This window comes from Pristiophorus japonicus, chromosome 6 (genome assembly GCF_044704955.1).
Source record: "Pristiophorus japonicus isolate sPriJap1 chromosome 6, sPriJap1.hap1, whole genome shotgun sequence".
NCBI lineage: Eukaryota > Metazoa > Chordata > Chondrichthyes > Pristiophoridae > Pristiophorus > Pristiophorus japonicus.
The window spans coordinates 191,657,499-191,681,170 of record NC_091982.1 but is presented as its reverse complement, the minus strand read 5'-3'; the positions used below and the strand labels follow the sequence as shown (position 1 = coordinate 191,681,170).

The following is a 23,672-nucleotide window of genomic DNA, read 5'->3' as shown; positions in this document are numbered from 1 at the left end:
GGAATAGGTGAATGACTAGTGTTAAATGAAAAGTGGAAAAATGAAAATTGTCCTTTATCTTGAGAAAACCAGCTGAGAATAGGGCTCTCGGTTATCTGCAAGAAAGCAGGGCAGAAGTTTTGATTTGGCAATTTATCAGAGAAAGAGAAACTGTGTTTGTATGATGGGGCAATGCACAGTGTTTCCAGCATTAGCACTTCCTGAGTATCACATGTGCTGGGTGTCATTGCTTATTAAAATGACATGCTACCAATACTTCTTTGTCCTGATTGACAGATCTATAACCAGAAACTGCTCGTATCTGGATGCAAGTATTATGAGCTTTCGCTGGTTCTTTAGTACCATTCACTTCCTTTTATTGCATGTCCAAATCATTTGAGGTGAGGCAGGACTTCCAAGGAGCTTTAAGTGCCCAAGATTCTGTATTTCTAAAACAGTTAAAAAAGGACTTGGGGCTAGAATTTCCAAACAATCTGCCAGCGCCGGATTTACACCCAAAATACCGCTAAGGTTATCGCTGGCGAAAAATTCCATAAAAATAGAAAAAAAATCCATCAGCGAAAAAAAAATGGTCCTTACACCCCGATTCTCGGCGAAAAAATAGAATCTTGGGCTGATTGGGTGGTTCCTAAAAAAGAAAATGGGCAATAATTGCTAAAATTTACACCGAGGCTGCGGGTTGGGCCTAGGAGGAGAAAAACACAATATTTTTTCAAAATACGTAAAATAAAAATATCATAAAAACATTCTCAGGACCCTTTTCACTGAAATCACTGCTAGAGAATTTTAAAATAATTAGTAAAAACCCATTTATTTACCTTTTCTTGCAGGGCTACTTACCTACCGCCCAGCTCTGCTGCTTCTCGTAGGCGTTTTTTTTCAACTTACCTACAGGTCACCGCTGAGCCAAAAATCGGGCGATGGTGCTCTTTGGACAGTGCACGCCGGTGGTCTGCTCCCCAGCAGTATTTCTAAACCGCCGACGGAACTCAGCTGGGGAATTTTTCGCCGACCCGGTTCTCGCCCAAAATGAACAATACCGCCGAGAAACCAGGTGGTGAAGAAATGGACATTCTAGCCCTTAGAATCACAATAACCACTTGTTCTGCTGGACTGAAAAATCTGGTGAAAACAAAGCAATATATTCTGTTTTATTCTTGCTTTTGCATAATTTTACTTCATACAACAAATGAATAGTTTTAGTCTGAACTATGTGGTTGTCAGTGTGGTTGTGGAGAAATCTGAAGCACATAATTGCTCGGCTGTAATATTTCTCATGCATATCCCCAAGGGATACAAGGGACATAATTCACCCTGTGCATTTCAGATACTTGAAAAAGGTCAAGTTTCTGTTCATGGGAAGTATGGCCTTGCTTAAAAGAGATGACATTTAGGCTGATAAACCAATGAAAGGCACTCAATGTGGTGAAGTTGGATCTAAAATTAGAAACATAGAAACATAGAAAATAGGTGCAGGAGTAGGCCATTCAGCCCTTCGAGCCTGCACCACCATTCGATAAGATCATGGCTGATCATTCCCTCAGTACCCCTTTCCTGCTTTCTCTCCATAACCCTTGATCCCCTTAGCCATAGAAACATAGAAAATAGGTGCAGGAAAAGTTGACCTTGCGGCTAGCAGAGAATGGTTTCGATCTGTTGACCTCTGGGTTATGGGGCCAGCACGCTTGCGCTGAGCCACTCTGCTCAGCTCAGAGGCAGGAAGCAAAGGGTAATGGTTGATGGGTGTTTTTGTGACTGGAAGGCTGTTTCCAGTGGGGTTTTGCAGGGCTTAATACTAGGTCCCTTGCTTTTTGTGGTATATATCTGATTTAGACTTGAATGTAGGGGGTATGATTAAGAAATTTTCAGATGATACTAAAAGCGGCTGGGAGTTGATAATGAAGAAGAAAACTATAGACTGCAGGAAAATATTAATGAACTGGTCAGATGGGCAGAACAGTGGCAAATGGAATTCAATTCGGAAAAGTATGAGGTAATCCATTTGGGGAGGGCTAACAAGACAAGGGAATGCACATTAAATGGTAGGACACTGAGAAATGTAGAGGAACAATGGGACCTTGGAGTGCATGTCCACAGATCCCTGAAGGTAGCAGGCCAGGTAGATAAGGTGGTTAAGAAGGCATACAGAATACTTGCCTTTATTAGCCGAGGCATAGAATACAAGAGCAGGGAGGTTATGCTTGAACTGTATAAAACACTAGTTATGCCACAGCGAGAGTACTGCATGCAGTTCTGGTCACCACATTACAGGAAAGATGTGACTGCACTAGAAGGGTACAGGGGAGATTTACGAGGATATTGCCTGGAATGGAGAATATTAGCTATGAGAAAACATAGAATCATAGAAAATAGGTGCAGGAGTTGGCCATTCGGCCCTTCGAGCCGGCACCACCATTCAATATGATCATGGCTGATCATGCAACTTCAGTACCCCATTCCTGCTTTCTCTCCATACCCCTTGATCCCTTTAGCAGTAAGGGCCACATCTAACTCTCTTTTGAATATATCTAACGAACTGGCCTCAACAACTTTCTGTGGTAGAGAATTCCACAGGTTCACAATTCTCTGAGTGAAGAAGTTTCTCCACATCTTGGTCCTATATGGCTTACCACTTATCCTTAGACTGTGACTTTCTGGAATGCATAAGGGATGGTTTTCTAGACTAATATGTCGAGGAACCAACTAGGGGGGAGGCCATCTTAGACTGGGTGTTGTGTAATGAGAGAGGATTAATTAGCAATCTCATTGTGCGAGGCCCCTTGGGGAAGAGTGACCATAATATGGTGGAATTCTGCATTAGGATGGAGAATGAAACAGTTAATTCAGAGACCATGGTCCAGAACTTAAAGAAGGGTAGCTTTGAAGGTATGAGGCATGAATTGGCTAAGATAGATTGGCTAATGATACTTAAGGGGTTGACTGTGGGTGGGCAATGGCAGACATTTAGAGACTGCATGGATGAATTACAACAATTGTACATTCCTGTCTGGCGTAAAAATAAAAAAGGGAAGGTGGCTCAACCGTGGCTATCTAGGGAAATCAGGGATAGTATTAAAGCCAAGGAAATGGCATACAAATTGGCCAGAAATAGCAGCGAACCTGGGGACTGGGAGAAATTTAGAACTCAGCAGAGGAGGACAAAGGGTTTGATTAGGGCAGGGAAAATGGAGTACGAGAAGAAGCTTGCAGGGAACATTAAGGCGGATTGCAAAAGTATCTATAGGTATGTAAAGAGAAAAAGGTTAGTAAAGACAAATGTAGGTCCCCTGCAGTCAGAATCAGGGGAAGTCATAACGGGGAACAAAGAAATGGCAGACCAATTGAACAAGTACTTTGGTTCAGTATTCACTAAGGAGGACACAAACAATCTTCCGGATATAAAAGTGGTCAGAGGGTCTATTAAGGAGGAGGAACTGAGGGAAATCTTTATTAGTTGGGAAATTGTGTTGGGGAAATTGATGGGATTGAAGGCCGATAAATCCCCAGGGCCTGATGGACTGCATCCCAGAGTACTTAAGGTGGTGGCCTTGGAAATAGCGGATGCATTGACAGTCATTTTCCCACATTCCATTGACTCTGGATCAGTTCCTATCGAGTGGAGGGTAGCCAATGTAACCCCACTTTTTAAAAAAGGAGGGAGAGAGAAAGCAGGGAATTATAGACCGGTCAGCCTGACCTCAGTAGTGGGTAAAATGATGGAATCAATTATTAAGGATGTCATAGCAGCGCATTTGGAAAATGGTGACATGATAGGTCCAAGTCAGCATGGATTTGTGAAAGGGAGATCATGCTTGACAAATCTTCTGGAATTTTTTGAGGATGTTTCCAATAAAGTGGACAAAGGAGTACCAGTTGATGTGGTATATTTGGACTTTCAGAAGGCTTTCGACAAGGTCCCACACAGGAGATTAATGTGCAAAGTTAAAGCACATGGGATTGGGGGTAGTGTGCTGACGTGGATTGAGAACTGGTTGTCAGACAGGAAGCAAAGAGTAGGAGTAAATGGATACTTTTCGGAATGGCAGGCAGTGACTAGTGGGCTACCGCAGGGTTCTGTGCTGGGGCCCCAGCTGTTTACATTGTACATTAATGATTTAGACGAGGGGATTAAATGTAGTATCTCCAAATTTGCGGATGACACTAAGTTGGGTGGCAGTGTGAGCTGCGAGGAGGATGCTATGAGGCTGCAGAGTGACTTGGATAGGTTAGGTGAGTGGGCAAATGCGTGGCAGATGAAGTATAATGTGGATAAATGTGAGGTTATCCACTTTGGTGGTAAAAACAGAGAGACAGACTATTATCTGAATGGTGACAGATTAGGAAAAGGGAAGGTGCAACGAGACCTGGGTGTCATGGTACATCAGTCATTGAAGGTTGGCATGCAGGTACAGCAGGCGGTTAAGAAAGCAAATGGCATGTTGGCCTTCATAGCGAGGGGATTTGAGTACAGGGGCAGGGAGGTGTTGCTACAGTTGTACAGGGCCTTGGTGAGGCCACACCTGGAGTATTGTGTACAGTTTTGGTCTCCTAACTTGAGGAAGGACATTCTTGCTATTGAGGGAGTGCAGCGAAGATTCACCAGACTGATCCCCGGAATGGTGGAACTGACCTATCAAGAAAGACTGGATCAACTGGGCTTGTATTCACTGGAGTTCAGAAGAGTGAGAGGGGACCTCATAGAAACGTTTAAAATTCTGACGGGTTTGGACAGGTTGGATGCAGGAAGAATGTTCCCAATGTTGGGGAAGTCCAGAACCAGGGGTCATAGTCTAAGGATAAGGGGTAAGCCATTTAGGACCGAGATAAGGAGAAACTTCTTCACCCAGAGAGTGGTGAACCTGTGGAATTCTCTACCACAGAAAGTAGTTGAGGCCAATTCACTAAATATATTCAAAAGGGAGTTAGATGAAGTCCTTATTACGCGGGGGATCAAGGGGTATGGCGTGAAAGCAGGAAGTGGGTACTGAAGTTTTATGTTCAGCCATGAACTCATTGAATGGCGGTGCAGGCTAGAAGGGCTGAATGGCCTGCTCCTGCACCTATTTTCTATGTTTCTATGTTTCTATGTGACCCCTGGTTCTGGACTTCCCCAACATTGGGAACATTCTTCCTGCATCTAACCTGTTCAATCCCGTCAGAATTTTATATGTTTCTATGAGATCCCCTCTCATTCTTCTAAATTCCAGTGAATATAAGCCTAGTCGATCCAGTCTTTCTTCATATGTCAGTCCTGCCATCCCAGGAATCAGTCTGCTGAACCTTCGCTGCACTCCCTTTGGATAGGATAGGCTATGTTTGTTTTCTTTGGAACAGATTAGGCCGAGGGGAGACCTTATTGAGGTGTAAAAAATTATGAGGGGCATATAGTGGATAGGACATATCTATTTCCCTTAGCCGAGGGGGTCAACAACCAAGGGACATAGATTTAAAGTAATTGTTTAGAAGGGATTTGAGGAGAAATTTCTTCACCCAGAGGGTGATGGAGGTCTGGAACTCACTACCTGAAAGGGTGGTAGAGGCAGAAACCCTCACTACATTTAAAAATTACTTGGAAATGCACTTGAAATGCCATAGCCTACAGGGCTATGGACCAAGAGCTGGAAAGTGGGATTAGGCTGGATAGTTCTTTGTTGGCTGGCATGGACACGATGGGCTGAAATAGCCGCCTTCCATGCTGCAAATTTCTGTGATCCTATGAAATGTATCAGGCACCCGTTCCTTGTATTATCAGACTAGTACACCCCATTGTGGGTGGTGAGTGTAAAAGGGGCTGTAGGTTTACATGCAAATTTTGCGCTAGGCTTATTAGGCCCCTAACTTCATTTAAATTAGGCAGCCACCCCACAATGCAGCTGAACAACAGCCACACAGTGATCATTTGGAATGGGTGCTGAAGGGACAGTCACCAATAATCTATATAATTTCATGCCCTATGTAGAAAAACAACCCAAGGTACTTCACAAAAGGGTAAAGAAGAAAAGAATGTCGAGCCAAAAAAGGAGATATTAGAAGCCGTGACCATACACTTGGTCAGAGGTGTTTTTAAAGGAGGGTGTCAAAAGGAGGAGAGGGAAGTGTAGAGGCAGATGGGTTTAGGGAAGAAACTCCAGAGTATAAGACCTACTTGACTATAGGCATGGCCGTCAAAATTGGGATGAGGGGAGGGAAATCCACAAGACTTTGGAAACAGGGGAATTGAGAGTTTGAGAGGTGGTTGTAGAGTTGAATGAGAATACAGAGATAGGAAGGGGTGAGACCATGGAGGGATTTAATCACTAGGATGAGAAGTTTAAATTTGAGGCATTGTGGCACCAGAGGAGACTTTAAAATTTAAAATTTGTTACGAAGAATAAGTTTATAGTTGACTTCTTATTTCTGTTCTCACTGCAGGTCAACAGAGAAGCTGCACCAACACATTAGAAATTAGCCAATTAGTGCTAGCATCTTTTTTCTGTGCTATAAAATAAACTCCCGAAATTCGTCAAACGGTAAATGGTGATGGCGATAGCGGTAAAAAAAAACGGCGTTTCACAAGAACATTTATGTGCCCAAATTGAAACTCCCGAAGTTAAAAAATAAAACGGACCTTCTGCGCATTCGCAAATTTTTTGCCAATTTTTAAATTTCAATCGGATTTTTTCTGCCGATTCTGGTCACGTGTTGGGTGCGCCCGCACACGCGCAGAACACCCAGGACTGAATCAGTCATTTTTGAAAGTTGATTTAAACAGCAGGAATTAAAAATGCAGGGTGATTTCAATAGGAAGAGGGCCAAGAAATTCACTCCTGATGCAAATGAAGCCCTCATTACTGCTGTAGAAAGCAGATGGGGAGAGATTTCGAAGAAGGGTCATGCAATACTCCCCCTAGCCGATGTAAAACGTCTGTGGAAAAGTGGCTGAGGAGGTTTCCTCATATCAGGAGAGTCCATGTAGAGTGTCGGAAAAGATGGAATGAATATTGCAGGGTCGTCAGAATAAGTAATATTTTTATCGATGCACTCCAATTACTTAAATTGTAAATGTGACACATGCTGGTATCGGTAGGCTTAGTGTTGCACCTTATTTGCCATGAATGATTGTCACGCATTATAAAGGCTGCTTTTTGACATCTTAAAAGATGTTTCTGCACGTCGATGTCTTCCTCATCAACCATGTGCAACTACCAGGGCCATTAAACACAGGACTGTATTAAATGCACACAGTATGGTGTATGTGCTTTGATGACTATCTGTGTGTGCCACAAGAGCAGAAGGGCCCTCTGATAACCATTTGTTTTGTCATCTTTGCAGGGAAAGATAAGTGAGAGAGTGGGAGAGATATATAGGTATAGATATATATGGGAGAGATATATAGTGCCTTTACACACCATGTCATGTCCATTTGTATTGTCATCTTTGCAGGGAAAATTATCTCAACCGCCGGGAGCAGCAGCGCACAGGCGGCGGTCCGGCCAAAGTATTCCCACTCACCCAGCTCGAGAGTCGCGTGGCAGGTCTGAGAGATCAGAGATCAACTACCCGTGGGGCTGCTGAGCACTTATTTGAAAGTAAGGGCAATTCCTGCAAAATCCACAGTCTGGGTTGGGTCAATATTATGCACTGTCCATGGGCCAGGGTTCAGGTAATGCGATGTATGGTCTGTCGTCGACATGTAATGCAGTAGTGGTGGTCCTTCAAATGAGCCTACTCATGTCACCCTGCCCTCTCCCCTGCTGCTAATCAGTCGTCCGTTGTTTTCTATTTTGCAGATGTGGATTCCGAGGCCTCACATCCAGGAGTGGAAGCCCACACCTTGCCGGATGCTATGGTGGAGGACACAGACATCAGCCATGCTGAGGAACCTCCATGGGAGGAGGAGCAGGAGGTGGGTGTGGGGGAGCCCACACAGGCACTAAGGATTCAGCTGCAGCCACCAGTTCGTCGAATGAGGACACCGCATTCCTTGGTTATCCAGCATCTGAGGCCCTGGGTCCCAGTGGGTTGCAGCAACAAACCCCCAGGGTGGAATCCCATATATCATCTCTGCAGAGGCTGAGTCGGCAAAGCCGGTCTGATGAAAGGCAGGTAGACGCGCACCTGGATTTGGTGGGACTATCTGGGGAGAGCATCCTGCTCAGCTGACAGCTCCTCGAGGTCTTGGGTGGGATCTCCGCAAAGATTGCAGCAGTATCTGCGGATATAAGGGAAGGTTTTTCGCAGCTTCTAGGAGAACACCGAGGCGGTCAATGCCCAGCGGCAACTGACAGTCTTGACTCACAGAACTCCAGTCCCCAGAGTCATGCCACCCAGGCTGACAGCACCAATGAGTGGTGAGGCTGAGCAACAGGCTTGCCATTCAGAAGTCGGGCTTTCCGCAGCCCCAGCTTCTCCAGGGGGTCCAATGGCGTCTCTTACGTCTCTCCTCCAACAACACCGGCGCCCTGGGTGCGTTGCTAAAAGACATCTTGGAGCCCAACGTGGGTAGAGGCAGGGGGGTTCAAATTAGGAGGGTAAAGGTGGTTGCAGCTGAAGGATGTTTGGTGCAGGGGTGGTTGTTCTGTTATTTAAATAAAGTTGACAAAGTTTCATTAATGTAAACATTTTAATAAATTTAAATTATTTTTTTCACCCTAACCAATCTTGTGCAGTGTCTCATTTGCAGAATAACAAGGGGAAATTGTGATCATGGTGGGATAGAGTGGGCAGTCAAATGTGCCGTTCAGCCTTCATGCAAAGCATTGAATTATCAGCTGCTGATGCAAGGTTTTTGCAGTGGCAAAAGCTCCACGAGGCCTCCCCTGTCGTGGTGGGGGTGATGGTGGCATGGGTTCATCACAGGCACCTCGTCTTCCTCCTCCCCTCTCTCCTGAGGTGGTTCTGCAATCCCCAATGGCAAATCCTCTCCCCTCATGATGGCTAAGTTGTGTAGCATGCAGCACACCACAATGAACTCAGAGACCTGCTGAGGGCAGTATTGCAGGCAGCCTCCAGAGTGGTCGAGGCATCGGAAGCGCTGCTTAAGCACTCTACTTGTCTTTTCGACTATATTGTGTGTGGCTAAATGGCTGCTTTGTAGCGATACTCAGCTTCTGTCCAAGGGTTGTGGAGGGGGAGTTCATGAGCCAGGTGGTGAGGCCATACATAACCTTCGTCCCCCAGCATCCAGCTCTGGCCTTGTGGCTGAAGCTTAGTCAAGTGTGAGACACTGCTCTCGGCTGACGCTCAAACAGGTGTGAGACACTGCTCTCACGCAAGATGAAAGCATCATGGATGCTCCCTGGAGATTGTGCATTTACTGCCATAATGAGCTGAGTATGGTTGCAGACGATTTGTACGTTAAGCGAGTGGAATCCCTTTCGGTTTCGGTAAAACTCTGGATCCTGTAAAGGTGCTCGCAGGGTGATGTGCCTACAGTCAATGGCAGTCTGTACCTTGGGGAAGCCAGCAATTCAGGCAAAATCTATAGCCCTCTCATTCTGTGTCTCCTTGGTCATTTGGAAGTTTATGAAGTCCATCCTACATGCATATAATGCAGTAGTCACCTGGCGAATGCAGCAATGTGTAGCATGCTGAGAGATGCAGCATATGTTCCCTGCTAATGCCTGAAAAGAGCCGGAGGCATAGAAGGCAAGTGCCGCAGTCAACGAGCAGTGCAGTCCTTTTCCTGCTTGTAGGCTGTACATCTGCCTTTATGAGCTGGCATATATCTGTGATCACCTCTTTTCGAAAGCGCAGCCTCTTCATGCACTGTGCCTCAGACAGGTGCAGGTATGAGCACTGTTCCATGTTAAATTTGTTGGGGGTAAGGCCTCCTCCCCATACATCTGCGAGTTCTTCGATTACGCTCATAATTCTGTTGAATAAGCCTCCTTCCAGCTCTGTGTGGCATAGCAAAAGCAGCCAGCAATAATGGCAGAGATAGCATAGGCCCCATTTTTTAAAATGTCCTTAATAATGAAGTATAAACTCATAAAAAGCTCAATCTGTAAAATGCAGCCTTCCCTCCAAATCCTTTTCTGCACTGAACTCTTGTTCCGTTTTTCCGACCTGGTAAGACTTGATTTTTTTGGGCGGGTTTTTTTGCCGGCACTAAAAATGGCGATATTGGTGGATTTCACAAAAATGGCGCTAGCAGATCATTGCACGACGATTGATGTCATAAAATGGCAAAAAAAGGCGTCTGATCATTTTTATGCCAGCGCTAAATCACTGCCGAAACTTGCAAAATGGGGATACATTTATTTACCGCCAAAAAACACACTTTTACTGCTCAAAAATGGTGCTAAAATGGGCGCAAACCTGGCGGATTTCTAGCCCCTAGTGTTTATAGATTTTTTAAAAATCAATAAAGGATACACATTGTAGAATTCTTTTATGATCTCTCGGATTGGTGGAAGCTTCTTAAAAATAAAACAACGCAAAACAATTTACAACATTTGAACTGTTCGTCTAAAATCTTCTCTTTAGAAATGTATTTCACTTATTTCCTTGTTCTCATGTGCCCTGGGTAGAGAGGACAGGCTAGAGGTCTAGTCCCAAGCCTCTGTCAATTGTGCTATATAGATGGTAATGAAGATATGAATAGCCTGATGATTTTCCTGCTGCCTTTAACCTCCTTTGCTGTGAGGAAGTGCCCGCTTTTTACTTGGAGTATTCCTTTGTAGATGGATGCCATGATGCGGTATTTTGGAGCTCTGAATTACATCAATATGCCATCCTATTTGGAGTTTTTGTTGTATTAGCCTCAATTGTATGAGTCCTGCCTCTGAGTCAGAAGGTTGTGGGTTGAAGTCCAACTCCAGAGTCTTTAGCACAAAATCTAAGCTGACACTGAGGGAGTACTGCATTGTCAGAAGTGCCATCTTTCAGATGAGATATTAAACTGAGGTCCCATCTGCCCTCTCAGGTGGACTTAAAAGATTTCATGGCACTATTCAAAGAAGAGCAGTGTAGTTCTCCCTGGTGTCCTGGACAATACTTATCCTTTAACCAATATCACAGAAAACAGATTATCTGGTTATTATCTTATTGCTTTTTGTGGAATCTTGTTATGCACAAATTATCTGCTTCGTTTCTCTACATTACAAGATGACAAATCTTCAAAAGTACTTAAGCGCTTTACAGTCAATTAGGACCATCCTGAGGATTGTGGGAAATAGGGCCGCAAATTTGCTCGAGTCTGTTCGGTCAATGGAAGTGCATCTTATTGACATGAGGTAGGTGGGTGTAAATGACGCTTTGGATATATTTCACATGCCCAGACAACCTCCTCAACCTCGAATGTGATGCAATCGACCCTGAGCAAGAGGCTGATCCACTAAAAATTGTCAAAGTCTTAGGGCGTCCAGGCTGATTACCTGGCTTCGATCCACTACTGGGGCTCACACATGCTATTGTAGAGACCGGTATGCTTCACGTTATTGGACACAAGCACAAGGACACCACTGTGATGTCAAGTCCCCTTCCAAGACCAGGTGCATGAAACTCTCATTTGGGGAGTCCCTGCCAGTCATCTGCTTTGTAAGGGAAAAACAGAAGTTCCATCCTTTACAAGGCACTAAGGAAGCTCTCAGAAATGGAAGAAACCCAGCATAACCAGTCTCCACTGTTGCCCTGAAGATTCCACCAGTTCCTGCTAGAGTTAGATCTTAGCATGCAATAAAGTTTTTACTATGGATAGCTTAGTTGGTTTGTAGCAGCAAATGTTACTCAAACTCAGCACATCCTTGCTTTGTCTGTACTTCACATAATCTGATAGTTACATTATATTGATTTAAAGATTCTCATCCTGGTTTTCAAAACCCTCCATAGCCTCGCCCCTCCCTATATCTAAGCTCCTCCAGCCCTACAAACCTCATATCTCTGTGTTCCTTCAATTCTAGCCTTTTGCACATTCCCAATTTTCATCGCTCCAGTATTGGCAGCTATGCCTTCAGTTGCCCAGGCCCCAAGCTCTGGAATTCCCTCCCTAAACCCCTCCGTCACTCTTTCTTCCTTTCTGACGCTCCTTAAAACCTACCTCTTTAACCAAGCTTTTGGTCATTTGTCTGAATACTTCATCATGTGACAGTGTCAAATTTTGTTTGATAATGCACCTTGGGATGTTTTACAATGTTAAAGGCGCAATATAAATGGAAGTTGTTGTGATATCACACAGGGATTCATTCACTACACTTTAAATGGTCGACCAGAATTTTGTTACCTGGAGAGATCAGATCAGCCATGATCTTACTGAATAGCGGAGCAGGCTTGAGGGGTCAAATGGCCTATTCCTGCTCCTATTTTTTATGTTTTTATGTTCTTAAACTGGGGTTGTTCTCCTTAGATAAGAGAAGGTTCTAAAGACAGATTTAATAGAGGTGTTAAAACCTTACATGATTTTGAATAGAGAAACTGTTTCTAGTGGCAGAGAGGTTGGTAACCAAAGGACACAGATTTAAGGTAATTGGCTAAAGAACCAGAGGGATTGACAAGGTAGATGCTGAGAGGTTGTTTCCCCTGGTTGGAGTGTCTAGAACTAGGGGGCATAGTCTCAGGATAAGGGGTAGACAATTTAAGACCGATGTGGAATTTCTTCACTTAGAGGGTTGCAAATCTTTGGAATTCTCTGCCCCAGAGGGCTGTGGATGCTGAATCTTTGACTATATGCAAGGCGGAGATAGATAGGTTTTTGGATTCCAGGGGAATCAAGGGATATGGAGATCAGGCGGGAAAGTGCAGTTGAGCTTGATGATGAGCCATGATCTTATTGAATAGCGGAGCAGGCTCGAGGGGCCGTATGGTTTACTGCTGCTCATATTTCTTATGTTCTAAGTGACAGAGAGTTTTTATTTTATATAGAGCAGCAAGTTTTGATGATTTGGAATGCATTGCTTGAAAAGGTGGTGGAAGCAGATTTAATAATAACTTTCAAAAAAGCATTGGATAAATACTTGAAGAGGAAAAATTTGCAGGGCTACGGGGAAAAGGCAGGAGAGTGGAATTAATTGTGTAGCTCTTACAAAGAGCTGGCACAGGCATGATGGGCTGAATGGCCTCCTTCTGTGCTATGTCATTCTGAGATTCGATTCTATGTAGAGCGTGTAATTCAGTGCCAACTCTCACCACCAGAACTGCAGAGCAGTGAGGCAACTAGTTGAATGATCCGACCAGGGCAGGTTAAGTTAATGCACTGGCTACTCTCCCCTTTCTTCCTTTGGCATTCTTTACCCTCTAAAATTAAGAGCCACATAACTAACCCTTCACACTGCTGTCTGGCTAAAAAGGGCATTACCTAAGGATCTTACAGTATGTGTAGCTATCTCCCCAAACAGCAATTACTTGCATATACAATCCTCAAACCTCTTCCACTACTTCAAGATGATACCACCAAATTACTTACATTAACTGTCCAATGACATCTCGGAAATAGTCTTCAATTACTACCGTTGACCTAATTCACTCACATCAAATTGCAGGAGAAACTTGCGTGCAATGCCTGTGGGAGTCAGGCATCGGAAAGGGCATCCCTAATGTCAAGAGATTACCCCCTGAGGAGCATTCCATGGAGCTGATGGGTATGGACTCTATTCTTGCAGTGGGAGATTAAAGCCACAATGCTGGCAGCAGGTTTGTGATGGCATACCTACACAGTCACCATAGCATTTCTTAAACCACCTTCTCTGTAGCCTTATTCCCGTGAGGGATATGGTCACCCATTCCTAGCTCGCACATCTCCTTTCCTGCAGATGAACCACAAAGAAACAGGGGGCAGAGGAGGAAGACATAAGAACATAAGAATTAGGAACAGGAGTAGGCCATCTAGCCCCTCGAGCCTGCTCCGCCATTCAACAAGATCATGGCTGATCTGGCCGTGGACTCAGCTCCACTTACCCGCCCGCTCCCCAGAACCCTTAATTCCCTTATTGGTTAAAAATCTATCTATCTGTGACTTGAATACATTCAATGAGCTAGCCTCAACTACTTCCTTGGGCAGAGAATTCCACAGATTCACAACCCTCTGGGAGAAGAAATTCCCCCTCAACTCGGTTTTAAATTGGCTCCCCTGTATTTTGAGTCTGTGCCCCCTAGTTCTAGTCTCCCCGACCAGTGGAAACAACCTCTCTGCCTCTATCTTGTCTATCCCTTTCATTATTTTAAATGTTTCTATAAGATCACCCCTCATCCTTCTGAACTCCAACGAGTAAAGACCCAGTCTACTCAATCTATCATCATAAGGTAACCTCCTCATCTCCGGAATCAACAGAGTGAATCATCTCTGTACCCCCTCCAAAGCTAGTATATCCTTCCTTAAGTAAGGTGACCAAAACTGCACGCAGTACTCCAGGTGCGGCCTCACCAATACCCTGTACAGTTGCAGAAGGACCTCCCTGCTTTTGTACTCCATCCCTCTCGCAATGAAGGCCAACATTCCGTTCGCCTTCCTGATTACCTGCTGCACCTGCAAACTAACTTTTTGGGATTCATGCACAAGGACTGGCGCCCGGTCTCCCTCCTCAGCACGGACTACAAAATCTTTGCCAGGGCGATGTCTGCTCGCCTTGGTGCCGTGCTGGACCACATGATCCACCCCGACCAGTCATACACGGTCCCGGGCCGGACAATCCACGATAACATCCATCTGGTCCGGGACCTCATCCATTGTTCCCAGGAGGCTGGTCTGTTGGTCGCCTTCCTATCCCTCGACCAAGAGAAGGCGTTCGACAGGGAACTCTGCGCGCTTTCGGGTTCGGGACGCATTTCGTCGCCCGGATCCGACTTTTGTACGCCGCCGCGGAGTGTCTGATTAAGGTTGACGGGTCCTTGACAGCGCCCCTTCGCTTTAGGAGAGGGGTGCGCCAGGGATGCCCCATGTCCGGCCAGTTATACGCCGTTTGCGTGGAGCCTTTCCTGCGCCTCTTGCGGACGAGGTTGACGGGACTGGCTCTGCAAGGGCCGGGCGTGGAGGTCGTCCTCTCGGCTTACGCCGATGACGTGCTCCTCGCGGTAGAGGATCCCGCTGACCTGCGGAGGATGCGTGAGTGCCAGGAGATTTACTCGGCCGCGTCCTCCGCCAGGATCAACTGGGAGAAATGTTCCGGACACCTGGTGGGTCAGTGGCGGGTGGACTCCCTGCCGGAGGAGCTCAGGCCTTTTGCCTGGAGCACGACCCATCTCCTCTATCTGGGAGTCTACCTTAGCCCCGACGAGGGAGCCTGGCCGGCGAACTGGCAGGAGCTGGAGGCCAAGGTCGCCGCTCGCCTAGGGCGCTGGACAGGACTGCTCCGAGTGCTGTCCTACAGGGGTCGAGCGCTAGTCATAAACCAGCTGGTGGCCGCAATGTTGTGGTACCGGCTGGTCACTTTGACCCCTCCCCCTGCGTTTGTCGCCAAGATACAGAAGAAGCTGGTGGACTTCTTCTGGAACAACAGGAAGCACTGGGTCTCTGCCGCGGTCCTGAGACTCCCGCTTGAGGAGGGCGGTCAGTCGTTGGTGTGCGTCAGCGCCCAGCTCGCGACTTTCCGTCTTCAGACCCTGCAGAGATACCTTTACATCGAGCCCCCTCCTAGGTGGTGTGCTCTGGCGAGGTATTTCTTCCGCCAGCAGCACGACCTCAATTATGACACGCAGCTCCTGTTTGTGAACTTGGGGGGGTGCCAGGACCGCCCTCCGGGAGCTGCCTGTCTTTTACAGGGAACTCATCAGGGTCTGGAACAAAGTCTCCACCAAGCGCAGCTCTCCGCCGGCTGGAGTGGCGGCCGTCCTGCAGGAGCCGCTGCTCGGGAATCCGTACCTCCACGGCCGAGGTTTCATGTGGCGGTCGGAAGAGAGGGCTGTGGCTGGTGAGGTGACCAGGGTCAGGGACCTGCTCGATGGCGGAGGAGCGGGCTGGATGGCGCCAGACACGCTGGCGCGGCGCCTAAACTCTGCCAACGTCCGCCACGCGGCCGATGCCATCGAGTCGCTAAAAACAGCTCTGGGCCCTGACTCCGTTAGGTGCATCGAGGAGGCTCAAGCACGTGGGGAGATCCCGTCCGAACTGACCCCCGTCCGGACGGAATTCCTCATCGGCGCCAAACCCCGGAACCTCCCTCGGGGGCCGGCGCCTCACAACTTGAGCCGCCTCGGGGAAATCCCCTCCGTGCCTTTCAGTTCCGCGCGGAGGGGTTTCCTGTACGGGCTGCTCCTGCACACCCTCAACTTTGCCATCCTCGCCGGCCGTCCGGACACGCCATGGCGTACCATCTTGCCGTCCGGAGGAGGCGGGGGTCCCCGATGGAGGGCACTCTACGCAGGGGTCCTCCCACTATTCATCGGGGACTTGGCCTGGAGGGTGGTGCACGGAGCAGTGCCGTGCAACAAATTTTTAAACCGGTTCACGGAATCCCAGGCCGCCTGCAATTTCTGCGATCTGGAGGAGTCCGTGTTCCATGTTTTTATTGAGTGCACGAGGTTGCAGCCCCTGTTCCATTATTTGAAGGGGCTGCTCCTGAAATTCTGGCTGCACTTCAGTCCCACTCTCCTGATCTTTGGGCACCCTGTGCGGAGGGGAGCGGGTAGGTCCGAGGGCCTCCTTGTAGGACTGCTCCTGGGCACGGCCAAGGGTGCCATCAGCCGGTCCAGGCAGCGGGCGGTCGAGGGGGTCGTTCAACCTGACTGCCTGCCTCTCTTCCGCTCTTACATCCGGTCCAGGGTGTCCTTGGAGATGGAGCACGCGGTGTCCACCGGTACGCTCGCGGCCTTCCGCGAGAGGTGGGCACCGGAGGGACTGGAGTGCATCATCACGCCCGGCAACCAAATTTTAATTTGATTTTACGTTTTAAAGTTTAATTTGTTTTAATTGCCGGTGCTTTTAGTGTCCCCCTTCCCTTTTATAGGGGGCACTGGGGAAAATTGTGATTTTAGTGCCCAAAAAAAAAAACCAAAAAAAGAAAAACACAAAAAAAAAAGGGGGGAAAAAAAAAGGGCCTTGTAAATGTCTGGAGTGTCACCCAGGTCGGGTGGCACCGTTTAATGTTTTATGTTTTGCAGGTGAACTCCAAAAAGAGTTTCATGCACAAGGACCAATCGTGGAGCAGTGGAGGCGTGTCCTGCTCAGTTGGCTGAGTGAGCAGTGAGAGAAGGAGCTATCAACTTTTGCTCCTGTTTTGGAAGGCCTTGAGAGCCCTGAGACCAGCCCAGGAATAGGAGGAAAGGGCTAGCTTGCTACCCATTCAACATCCGGAGGGAGAGGAGGAGAGCTGAACAATTATCATTTATTACAACTACAGAGAGTTGGAGAGAGGGGGAAAGAACAACCTGAGGAAACACCATCCAGTGTGGAAGGAGGGAGAGTCATTTCCACATCTTCGACAGGTGGGTGTGTTTTGGTGCATTTCCCAATAGACTTTGTTGTATCGGTGGGGGGAGGAAAGAAGATAACTTGAGGGCCGGAACATCGCCGGGGGTGTGTGTGTGTGGAAGTGTGTGTGGGGGCCTTGCTTACAACTAGGCCCCACACACAATTGAAACACCCCTCCCCCCCCATTGCCTAGCCTGGGATAGCTGGAGCTACCTGGCTGAAGAATATTTAATCACCTATTGAACATCGTTAGGAGTGTGTGCCTGGGTGGCTCTAGCTGCCCCAGGTGAAGACATCTTCTCCCCCCACCTGAAGACCACCCCAAAGACTGTGCTTTGTTTTTTTTTTGCCATCTGGGGAGTGCACCCACCCATTGCTGTGAGGGGAGACCTGCCCTCACAGCCTCCCTCTTTCCCACACCCCTCTCTCTATCTCTATCTCTCTCTCTCTGTCTCTCCCCTCTCTCTCTGAGAGCCCTTCCTCCGAATTTAAAAAAAAAACAATTAAGACACTGAGCAGAGGGAACAAGACCCCTCCCCAATCATTAACTAGGGGAGAGGTGTGCCTCTTTCAGAGCTCCCTCTGTTCAAACACCAACGAGGCTAATAAAGACCATTAAGGCCTGTGACTTTGGGGTGGGTGTAGCCCTGAAAGGGACCCCGTGATGGCGACCCCATCCACGCCGGTGGTAGGGCCAGCGAAGACATATGCGCAGGTGGCAACCGCTTCCATGGCACCTCCTGCGCCACCCGCTGCCCTGCCACCATTCAGACTAATTACAAAAAAACACGGGGTCAAGAGCTACACTCACCCCACAATGAGCATTGAGGAGTGCGTGCGGGCGATGGCTGGGGTAGTCGGCCCCTCGGCCATTGTCGCAGCCTCCAAGATGTCTGGGAAGGCCGTGTTCTTCCTGGGGTCGGAGCGGGCGGTGTCCCTGGCCCTCGAAAAGGGGCTCACGGTGGGCGGGACGTTCCTGCCGGTGGATCCTCTCGAGGCCACCGCGCAGAGGGTCATCGTATCGAACGTCCCGCCCTTTGTTCCCGCTGAGCTCCTCCTCCCTCACCTACACCAACTGGGGGAGGTAAGGTCGGGGATCAACCCCATACCGCTTGGCCTCCGGGAGAACAGCCTGCGCCACGTGTTCTCCTTCCGCCGCCAGCTCTTTGTCCGGCTGGCGCGGGAGGAGACGACCGAGGGGAACTTTAATGTGGTGCACAAGGGGACTGCCTACCGCGTCTTCTGGACGTCGGACGGCGTGCGGTGCCATGCCTGTAGGGAGGTGGGGCACGTTCGCAAGAACTGCCCCGCCTCCAAGGCCGCCAAACCACCGAAGGCGGCCAAGGCTGGCGCCGCCGCCACCCCTCCCCCTAGTTGCGTCCGCGTGCCGGGAGCCATGGGTGCGCGGGCATCGTCGGGGGCCTTTGTTTTCACGGCCTCTGGCGGGCGGGAGGGAGAGCGTCCGACCGGTAAGAAGGCGCGGAAGAAGGCAAAACACCCAGAGGCGGATCCCCTCAGTGCGCCAGAAAATTTGACCATCGCGCTCAGCCCAACCCCGTCACCGGCGAGCGCGGGGTGCCCTGAGCCCGTGCCTGAGCCCTTGACCAATACCGCAGAGGGGCCCGGGCGCGGGCAAGAAAAGGAAAAGGGGGGGGCGGAGCGGGAGGCTTCGGCAGACATGGAGGTCTCCCTGCCTTCGCGCGCCCCCAGGAACAAAAAGAGGCACCGTCCCAATGAGGCGGAGGGGGAATAACATCCCTCCGCGGAGGAGGCGGTGCCCGCCGCGTGTCCCGCGTCCCCCATCAGCGCTCCCAAATTGCGCTGCAGGCGCGAGGAGTCTGTCCCCGGGGAGGGTGAGGCAGTCGAGGCTGCCCAGCCGCTGCCTCCTGGGGATGGAGTGGAAGATCTGCCTGTCGTGGGGGGCGTGGGGCCAGCGGAAGAATGCATTGCCGCCGGGCCGGGCGTCCCGGGGACTGAGGCGGGCGGGGCCGAAAAGGCCGAATCTGAGCCCGCCCAGCTATTAATCAACTGCCCCCGGGAGTCGCTCGACCCGGCAGAAACACAAATGAGTGATTTTAATGAAACTGTGGATGCTGGGCCGGGGGGTGGCAGCGGGGAGGGGGAGGAACACCCACCCTCGCCTCTTGCTGTGGAGCTGGAGCACTTGGAGAGCCTGGGGATTTCCTATGGCCGGGTCTCTCCTTGTTCTCCGGTTCCTGGGGCGGAGGGGGAACCCCTTCCGCTGTCATTTCCTGACCCAGCACCATTTTTAAAAGAGCCCAGTGGGGACTCCTCTGCCGACGATCCTGGGGGTGGGATCGGGGCAGAGCCAGGGCCGGTTGGAGCGGCCGGTTCATTTGCCGTACCTTGTGCGGTCGATGGGCCGGCTGCTGGCGGCCACCTCCCGGAGGAGGACGGGGACTCGGTGGGGGACGCGGGTGAAGACCTAGAGACCACCGCCAGCGAGGCGGTGGATCTGCTCGCGGCCGCCGCCGAGACCATCCTCATTCCTGCAAAGGAACTCCGGGACTTTTTGGCCCAGAGCCGGGGACGCTGCAACCAAGCCCGACTGGCCCTGGAAAAATGGTCCGAGCCAGCGCTGATCAAGGGGTCCGTCCGCGCCGCCGTCAAAACCTTGGCCGCGGGCGGGCCCTTGACAAAGGCGCAACACCTTGAGCTGCGCGAGCTCGAGGGACTCCTCGCTGGGCTGCGGAGGGAGCGGAGTTCAACAAAAGACTCCGCTCCCTCCCCCACAATAGGTTAAGGTAGAGGTTGCACTATGCTTTTGCCATGAAGATAACCATAGCCAGCCTCAACATCAACGGCGGCAGAGGGGCACGCCGTAGATTTGACAATTTTTCGCTCCTGCGGGAGGGGAAATATGCGGTGTGCTTCCTGCAAGAAACCCACACCGTTCCGGGAGACGAAGCCACGTGGCTCCTGGAATGGCAAGGAGAGGTCCGCATGAGCCACCTCACCGCCATTTCTAGTGGGGTGGCCATCTTGCTGGGCCCGCATTTTCAGCCGGAGATCTTGGGGGTCGAGGAGCCCGTGCCAGGCCGCTTGCTGCACGTAACGGTTCGCCTGGGGGACGTGCCGCTCCATCTCGTGAACGTGTACGCCCCTCAGCCCGGCCCGCAGCAAACGCGCTTCTTTGAAGAGGTGTCCGCTCTTCTTGGCTCCGTCGACGTCGGCGACTGCATTGTCCTCGGGGGGGATTTTAACTGCACCCTCGAGGCGAGGGACCGCTCCGGTGCCCCGCAGTGCATGACGGCGATGGAGAAGTTGAGGGACCTGGTCGGGTCCTTCGACTTGGTGGATGTCTGGCGAAATCTCCACCCCGACTCCAGCGCCTTTACTTGGGTGAGGCCTGGAGTTGGATGGTCTAGAGTCGACTGCCTTTACGTGCCTCGGGCGTACGTTTCCTGCGTCCCGGAGGCCTCCATGCGGCCGGTGCCGTGTTCGGACCACCACCTGGTGTGGGCGGAGCTCGCTTCGCTCTGCGCGAGGACGGGGTCCACGTACTGGCACTTTAACAACCGGCTGCTGGAGGACGTGCGGTTCCAGGACTCGTTCCGTCGATTCTGGTCCGACTGGAGAAGGAAGCAGGGGGTTTCCCCTCCTTGAGGCTATGGTGGGACGTGGGCAAGACTCACGTCCGCGTCTTCTGTCAAGAGTACGCGAGGGGGTCGACCAAGAGGCGGGCGGCCAGAGTCGGGCGCCTAGAAAAAGAGGTGCTCGACCTGGAAGCCCGTCTCGGTCAAGTCGTCCAGGACCCGGCCCTGCGGACGGTGTACGAAGCGAAGAAGGCCGCGCTGAAGGACCTGCAGCTCGTCGGGTCCCGAGGCGCGTTCGTGAGGTCGCGGATCCGGTTCCTGCGGGATCTGGACCGCGGCTCCCCCTTCTTCTACTCGCTGGAAAAAAGGCAGAGTGTCCGTAAGCAGCTCTTGACGCTGCTGGCCGACGACGGCTCTCTCGTCTCGGATCTGGAGGGCGTCAACAACAGGGCCCGTGAATATTACGGGGCTCTGTTCTCTCCGGATCCGTCCAGCGAGGAAGCGCGTAGAGTTTTGTGGGAGGACCTGCCGAAGGTCAGCCCGGAGGGCGCCGAAAATCTGGAAGCTCCGCTAAGCCTGGCGGAGCTGACCGGTGCCCTCACCCAGCTCTCGAGGGGAAAATCCCCGGGGCTGGACGGGCTGACCGTGGAGTTCCACAGGGCGTTCTGGGACGTCCTGGGGAGCGACTACGCGCGGGTCCTGGGGGAAAGTCTGGCGACCGGGGAGATGCCCCTCTTTTGGCGCAGGGCAGTCATCGTCCTGCTGCCTAAGAAGGGCGATCTCCGCCTCCTTAAGAACTGGCGCCCGGTCTCCCTCCTCAGCACGGACTACAAAATCTTCGCCAGGGCGATGTCTGCTCGCCTTGGTGCCGTGCTGGACCACATGATCCACCCCGACCAGTCCTACACGGTCCCGGGCCGGACAATCCACGATAACATCCATCTGGTCCGGGACCTCATCCATTGTTCCCAGGAGGCTGGTCTGTCGGTCGCCTTCCTATCCCTCGACCAAGAGAAGCCGTTCGACAGGGTGGATCACGACTATCTGCTCGGAACTCTGCGCGCTTTCGGGTTCGGGACGCATTTCGTCGCCCGGATCCGACTTTTGTACGCTGCCGCGGAGTGTCTGATTAAGGTTAACGGGTCCTTGACGGCGCCCCTTCGCTTTAGGAGAGGGGTGCGCCAGGGATGCCCCATGTCCGGCCAGTTATACGCCGTTTGCGTGGAGCCTTTCCTGCGCCTCTTGCGGACGAGGTTGACGGGACTGGCTCTGCAAGGGCCGGGCGTGGAGGTCGTCCTCTCGGCTTACGCCGATGACGTGCTCCTCGCGGTAGAGGATCCCGCTGACCTGCGGAGGATGCGTGAGTGCCAGGAGATTTACTCGGCCGCGTCCTCCGCCAGGATCAACTGGGAGAAATGTTCCGGACTCCTGGTGGGTCAGTGGCGGGTGGACTCCCTGCCGGAGGAGCTCAGGCCTTTTGCCTGGAGCACGACCCATCTCCTCTATCTGGGAGTCTACCTTAGCCCCGACGAGGGAGCCTGGCCGGCGAACTGGCAGGAGCTGGAGGCCAAGGTCGCCGCTCGCCTAGGGCGCAGGACAGGACTGCTCCGAGTGCTCTCCTACAGGGGTCGAGCGCTAGTCATAAACCAGCTGGTGGCCGCAATGCTGTGGTACCGGCTGGTCACTTTGACCCCTCCCCCTGCGTTTGTCGCCAAGATACAGAAGAAGCTGGTGGACTTCTTCTGGAACAACAGGAAGCACTGGGTCTCTGCTGCGGTCTTGAGCCTCCCGCTTGAGGAGGGCGGTCAGTCGTTGGTGTGCGTCAGCGCCCAGCTCGCGACTTTCCGTCTTCAGACCCTGCAGAGATACCTTTACGTCGAGCCCCCTCCTAGGTGGTGTGCTCTGGCGAGGTATTTCTTCCGCCAGCAGCGCGACCTCAATTATGACACGCAGCTCCTGTTTGTGAACTTGGGGGGTGCCAGGACCGCCCTCCGGGAGCTGCCTGTCTTTTAAAGGGAACTCATCAGGGTCTGGAACAAAGTCTCCACCAAGCGCAGCTCTCCGCCGGCTAGAGTGGCGGCCGTCCTGCAGGAACCGCTGCTCGGGAATCCGTACCTCCACGGCCGAGGTTTTATGTGGCGGTCGGAAGAGAGGGCTATGGCTGGTGAGGAAACCAGGGTCAGGGACCTGCTCGATGGCGGAGGAGCGGGCTGGATGGCGCCAGACACGCTGGCGCGGCGCCTAAATTCTGCCAACGTCCGCCACGCGGCCGATGCCATCGAGTCGCTAAAAACAGCTCTGGGCCCTAACTCCGTTAGATGCATCGAGGAGGCTCAAGCACGTGGGGAGATCCCGTCCGAACTGACCCCCGTCCGGACGGAATTCCTCATCGGCGCCAAACCCCGGAACCTCCCTCGGGGGCCGGCGCCTCACAACTTGAGCCGCCTCGGGGAAATCCCCTCCGTGCCTTTCAGTTCCGCGCGGAGGGGTTTCCTGTACGGGCTGCTCCTGCACACCCTCAACTTTGCCATCCTCGCCGGCCGTCCGGACACGCCATGGCGTACCATCTTGCCGTCCGGAGGAGGCGGGGGTCCCCGATGGAGGGCACTCTACGCAGGGGTCCTCCCACTATTCATCGGGGACTTGGCCTGGAGGGTGGTGCACGGAGCAGTGCCGTGCAACAAATTTTTAAGCCGGTTCACGGACTCCCAGGCCGCCTGCAATTTCTGCGGTCTGGAGGAGTCCGTGTTCCATGTTTTTATTGAGTGCACGAGGTTGCAGCCCCTGTTCCATTA

The 23,672-nt window shown here is 51.1% G+C and overlaps 1 protein-coding gene across 1 annotated transcript in view; it reads right to left on the bottom strand.

Moving 5' to 3' along the window:
- Positions 1-23,672, bottom strand: part of pex5la (peroxisomal biogenesis factor 5-like a) — a 302,502-nt gene that overhangs the window by 53,880 nt on the left and 224,950 nt on the right. The gene's annotated exons all lie outside the window — the stretch shown is intronic.